Source organism: Hemicordylus capensis, chromosome 1, assembly GCF_027244095.1.
Source record: "Hemicordylus capensis ecotype Gifberg chromosome 1, rHemCap1.1.pri, whole genome shotgun sequence".
In the NCBI taxonomy this organism is placed as follows: Eukaryota; Metazoa; Chordata; class Lepidosauria; order Squamata; family Cordylidae; genus Hemicordylus; species Hemicordylus capensis.
In genome coordinates, this window is record NC_069657.1 from 275,059,168 (window position 1) to 275,065,167 (window position 6,000).

Genomic DNA, 6,000 nt, shown 5'->3' on the forward strand with positions numbered 1-6,000 from the left:
ATATAGTTGTTTAATCCAGTTTACCTATCTGGTTTGCTCTCTGCTCCTTGAACAGTAAGCATTAGTGAAAGAATTCAAGTCTACATTAAATGAATTAATTATATATCTGAATAACAAAAAAACTGCCTAAGCAACTACTAGTTTTCCATTAGAAGAGGATTGTCATGCTGATGTATTTCTCTTGCATCAGAGCATGCTTGCTCATGATAAATATGAAGATATAAAAAGGAGGAGATTTAAATGCACAGTCAGTTTTATTTTTAGCACCTTACTTGACTGGCAGCTTGTATGACTGAGAAATCAAGATCAGTTTTTCTCAAAATCACTTTTCATATAAAACCCTTTATAATTTGTATTTTGATGTGTTATGCTTTGTCTTTGTTTAAGCTTTATAAATAAACTAATATTTCTATGTTCTGCTACTAATACTCTAATAGCAGAAACTTTTTTCTCTTGACTACTTTTCAAATAGTTTTAGTTGTCTAGACAATATCCTTCTGAACATGAATTCATGTAGTGGTGGGCTTTCTAGAGCGGAGATTTTGAATTTCTTGGCTAGTTGAATAGCTTAAGCCTAATCTAAGTGGCTCCAGCTCCCCAGAAACCTGCAGGGGAGAGAAGAGGGGGGGACACCATCTGCCCCTAGGCAGACCCCAGGGTGAGAGACTGGGTGCCTGCCTGTTTGTTTCTCCTGCTGCCCCTCTGTCTGTTATCTGCCCCCCAGGAGTGGCTGCTGTGCTGAGGTGAGGCCTTGCAGGATTGGGGCCCAGGGAGGAGGGTGATTTGGCAGTTTCCTGGATTCCAGCTGCCTAGAGCTGCCTGCTCAGGGCTATATAGGGTGCTGCCAGTGTCAGCGGGGCAGCCACTGGCAGGGTCTCCACTTTGGGGAAATGCAAGGGCCAGGTCTCCTGGCCCAGGTATTTGTATGTAGGGGGGGCATTTAATAGTGGGGCTTCTGTTTTAATTAGTCCTGGGTGAGATAGTTTTAGAATGTGTCTGGGCTTACCTGGAGGTAGGGAGACAGGGTTCGTGTCCACTGACGGTGGGCCAGCCATTCTTGTGGTGGTGGGGAACAGAAGAAGTAACGTTGGCAGGTCAGCGGGCTGCTACAGGGGAAGGGGACTTGGAAATCTAATAGCTGTTTCCCCTTCCAGCTGTCCTGCCAGCTCTTTGACCTTGGGGAGCAGTGCCAACCATCCTTGGAACCTCACCTTGCTCCTTTGTAATGCCAGGTTGGTCCAGAACAAATCAGAAACCATCCATGATTTGATTCTGGATGAAGGTGCTGACCTGGTATGTATTACAGAGACCTGCCTGGGGGAGGCTGGGGGCCCAGTGTGGTCCCAGCTTCTTCCTCCAGGCTACTCTGTTGAGGAGTGGGTGAGGGACCGTGGACAGGGAGGTGGAGTGGCTGTGGTCTATAAGAATAACCTTTCCCTTACCAGGATCCCTGTTAGAGTGTCAGACCATATCAAATGTGTGTATTTAAGTCTGGGGACTAGGGATAGACTGGGACTTCTGTTGGTGTACCGATCGGCCCGCTGCTCAACAGAGTCCCTAATTGAGCTGACGGACTTGGTCTCGGCTATGGTGTTGGAGCCCCCCAGACTTGTGGTGCTGGGGGACTTCAATGTTCACTTTGGGACCAATTTGTCCAGGGTGGCTCAGGAGTTCATAGTGGCCATGACGACTATGGGCCTATCTCAAATGGTCTCAGGGCCAACACACATTGCTGGCCACATGCTTGATTTGGTCTTTCACTCTGATCAGGGTGGTTTTCCATGGGTGGAGAATCCTGTGATTTCCCCATTGTCATGGATGGACCACCATCTGGTTAAGGTGGGACTCACAGTCACACCCCACCTTCACAGGGGTGAGAGAACTATTAGGATGGTCTGCCCGTGAAGGTTATTGGATCCAATAGGATTTCAATAAGCCTTGGAGGGATTTAATGTTGGCTCTGCCAGTGATCCTGTTGATGTCCTGATGGAGAATTGGAACAGCAAACTTACCGGGGCAGTAGACATGATTGCTCCTAAGTGTCCTCTCCAACCCGTTTCAAATCTGTCCCCTTGGTACACGGAAGAACTATGGGGGCTAAAGTGGTGAGGTAGATTACTGGAGTACAAGTGGAGAAAGACTTGGCTTGAATCCAACAGATGGCAACATAGAGCTCATTTGAAGACCTATGCTCAGGCGATACGTGTGGCAAAGAAGCGATTCTTTTCTGCCTGTATTGCATCTGCAAGTTCACGACTAGAGGAGTTGTTCAGGGTTGTGAGAGGGCTAGTATGTGCCCCTCCTCCCTTGAATCAGAATTTGGAACCATCGATTACTCACTGTGATGTGTTTAACTAATTTTGTGGGGGGAAATCTCTCGTATTCAGGCCGACTTAGACTCCATCTCCACAATTACTTCAGTGTCTGATGTGGAGGTGTCCAGCGACTCCTCTTGTGTGATTAGGTTGGATCAGTTCCAGTTTGTGACTCCTGAGGATGTGGACAAGCTGATTAGAATGGTGCGGCCTACCACCTGTTCTCTTGACCTTGTCCGACATGGCTTATATTATCTGGTAGGGGGGCTGTTGTAGAGGGCCTGGTAGAGAACATAAATGTGTCTCTGAGGGAAGGTAGGATGCCTCCTTGTCTTAAGGAGGCAATTATTAGACCGCTTCTGAAGAAGCCTACCTTGGATCCCTCAGAGTTGAGCAACTTCTGGCCTGTCTACAGCCTTTGTGGCTGGACAAGGTAATTGAGAGGGTGGTGGCCACCCAGCTCCAGACAGTTTTGGAGGAAACTGATTATCTTGACTCATTTCAAACTGGCTTTTGGGCTGGCTGTAGGGTAGAGACTGCCTTGGACGGCCTGATGGATGATCTCCAAACTGGGAATGGACAGAGGAAGTGTGACTCTGTTGGTCCTTCTGGACCTCTCGGTGGCTTTTGATACTATCGACCATAGTATCCTTCTGGAGTGTCTGAGGGGGTTGGGAGTGGGAGACACTCTCGGGCAGGTTACAGATGGTGTCCCTTGGAGGCCAATGTTCTTCAAAATCTGAAGTCTTGTATGGTGTGCCTCAGGGCTCCATATTGTCTCCAATGTTGTTTAACATCTACATGAAACCGCTGGGAGAGATCATCAGGAGATTTGGTGCAGGGTGCTATCAGTATGCTGATGACACCCAAATCTATTTCTCCATGTCAGCATCATCAGGACAGGGCATAACCTCCCTAAATGCCTGCCTGGAGTGGATGAGCTGGATGGGCTGGATGAGGGACAACAAACTGAGACTGAATCCAGATAAGACAGAGGTACTCATTGTGCGAGGTCGGAACTCAAGAGATGATGTTGATCTGTCTGTTCTGGATGGGGTCACACTTTCCCAGAAGGAACAGGTATGCAGTCTAGGGGTGCTTCTGGATCCGAGCCTCTCCCTCGTGTCCCAGGTTGAGGTGGTGGCCAGATGTGCCTTCTATCAGCTTCGGCTGATACGTCAGCTGTGTCCGTTTCTTGAGGTGAATGACTTCAAAACAGTGGTACATCTTCTGGTAACCTCCAGACTGGATTACTGCAATGTGCTCTATGTGGGGCTGCCCTTGTATGTAGTCCAGAAACTACAGTTGGTCCAGAATGAGGCAGCCAGGTTGGTCTCTGGATCATCTCGGAGAGACCATATAACTCCTGTATTGAAGGAGCTACACTGGCTGCCGATATGTTTCCGGGCAAAATACAAGGTGTTGGTTATAACCTATAAAGCCCTGAACAGCTTGGGCCCTGAGTATTTAAGAGAACGTCTTCTTTGTCATGAACCCCACCGCCCATTGAGATCTGCTGGAGAGGTCCGTCTGCATTTGCCACCGGCTCGTCTGGTGGCCAGTCAGGGATGGGCCTTCTCCGTTGCTGCCACGAGGCTTTGGAATGTGCTCCCTAGTGAAATAAGAGCCTCCCCATCTCTGATAGCTTTTTAAAAAATCTTTAAAGATGCCTCTGTTCACCCAGGCTTTTAATTAATATTGTTTTAATGGTTTAATGCTGTTTTTAAAATATTGTTTTAAAAATTTTAAATTCTTGTAATGTTTTAAACTTTTTGTTTTAACTAATGTCTTACTTTCTGTTTTTATTTTGTAAACCGCCCAGAGAAGTGGGTTTTGGGTGCTACAAAAATATGATAAATAAATAAATAATCTAAATGCCAAGAGCATGAAAAACTCATTAGAGGCAATCCATGACATCAGAACAGTACTGGAATGGATGAGGACAAAGAAACTAAAGCTGAATTCAGACAAACTAGAAGTGATGGTGGATGATCAATGTGATTTAGAGCACAGATAAGTTCTTGTTCTTGATGGGTTTTCTTTTGCCCTTAAAGATCAAGTTTTAAATAAAATTTATTGGGGTGCGGGGGAAACAAGATCAGGTTCACATGGTTCACTGCTGAATCCAACTTTGAGTCACAGTACCTGGTGGGACCAGGACGTTTCCTCGTTCTTTCCAAATACACAAGAACTGCTAAATTGATACGGTGACAGAACAGCTCCCCCCAATCCAAGCTAATTTCCCTCCTTTAGCCAAAAGCATAGCTGGAGTGCCCTAGCCAATCATTCCGGGGCAGTTTTTGTAACACTGCCTATTTGAGGAGGACCTGGTTCCAACTGGTGTGCTATGCCCCCTATGCCTAGCACATCTTATGAACCCCCACAAGTGCATTAAAGTCAGATGATGAAGCCAGGCTGGCCACTCCATGTGCCATCAGTTGAGGAATTGTCAGTTAAAGCCCCAGTTAGGCCTTTCTCTATTGCTCCGGTTCTTGTTATTTTTTTTAAAACCATAATATCTGGTCACACCAGATTTCATATTGAGACCTATCTGTCATGATTTATCAGTGCATATAAAGTAGGATAGCATCAATTAAACCTCCATTTTTAAAAGGCATATGTCTTGAGTACCAGCTGAAGTCAAATAATATGGAATGGACATCGCTATTATTACCTGGGTGTGAGCTTCCGAGTACATTTTAGCCAGTACTGTTGGAGACAGTGTACAGGACTAGATGGACTTGCTGTGATCCAACAAGGTAATGAAGTTCTAATCATGATTTCTGTGGGTCCGATGCAACTTTTAAAGTGAACAGGAATGAATTCCCATTGCTGGATGGAACCCAGCGTCTAGGTCCCTTCCACTGTCACTACTTTCCACCAGATATTTGGGGCAATAGGCATACATAGACAGTGGTGAGATTTGTTTACACCAATAGTGAATGAGAAATGGAATGTGTCAGTCTCTATCATTGCTAAATCTTAGGATAAGCCAAGGTTGTTATATCAGGAAGGCAGGGTGGGGAACAGCGTTCACCTGCAGAGAGAAAGCCAGTAATTTATGAGATTGAATTTTTTTTTGAAGACTGAGTTCTCTCCCTCAATGGCAAGGAATTACTATGATCTAGTTTTAGTTTTAGAGTTGCTCTAAAACTAAACTTGATTGATTGATTGATTAAGTGCTGTCAAATCGGTGTCTACTCTTAGTGACCACATAGATTCTCTCCAGAAAACTAAACTAGACCATAGTAATTCCTTGCTCTTGTGAGCAAGACATCAAATAATTGATCATCCCAAAGTTGTGGGAAATGGAGTGATTTTGCATTTTTCATCAATGTTCTTCTCTACTCTGGTTTTCAGATCTCACAGATCCATGTGGAAAGACTACTTTAAATACATAAAAGTGCAAACATTTGATAAGATTGCTAGATCTATTAATACAATGTACTATTGCATGGGTCAGGGTGTAAATGATAACAGCCCAGCTAAACTGCTGTACCTGGGTTTTGTCAGACTGACTTAGAAGCCCAGATCTTGCAAGCTTCTCATTGGAAGGAATATGCTTCTAAGAAAGTGGTTAGATGTCATCTAGCTAGGTTTCATGGCAAGAAAATACAGTCTCTGTTTGTTTCAGTTGTCTAACTGCTCTTACTGGTAAGATGCTTCTCTTAATATTCAAACCTAC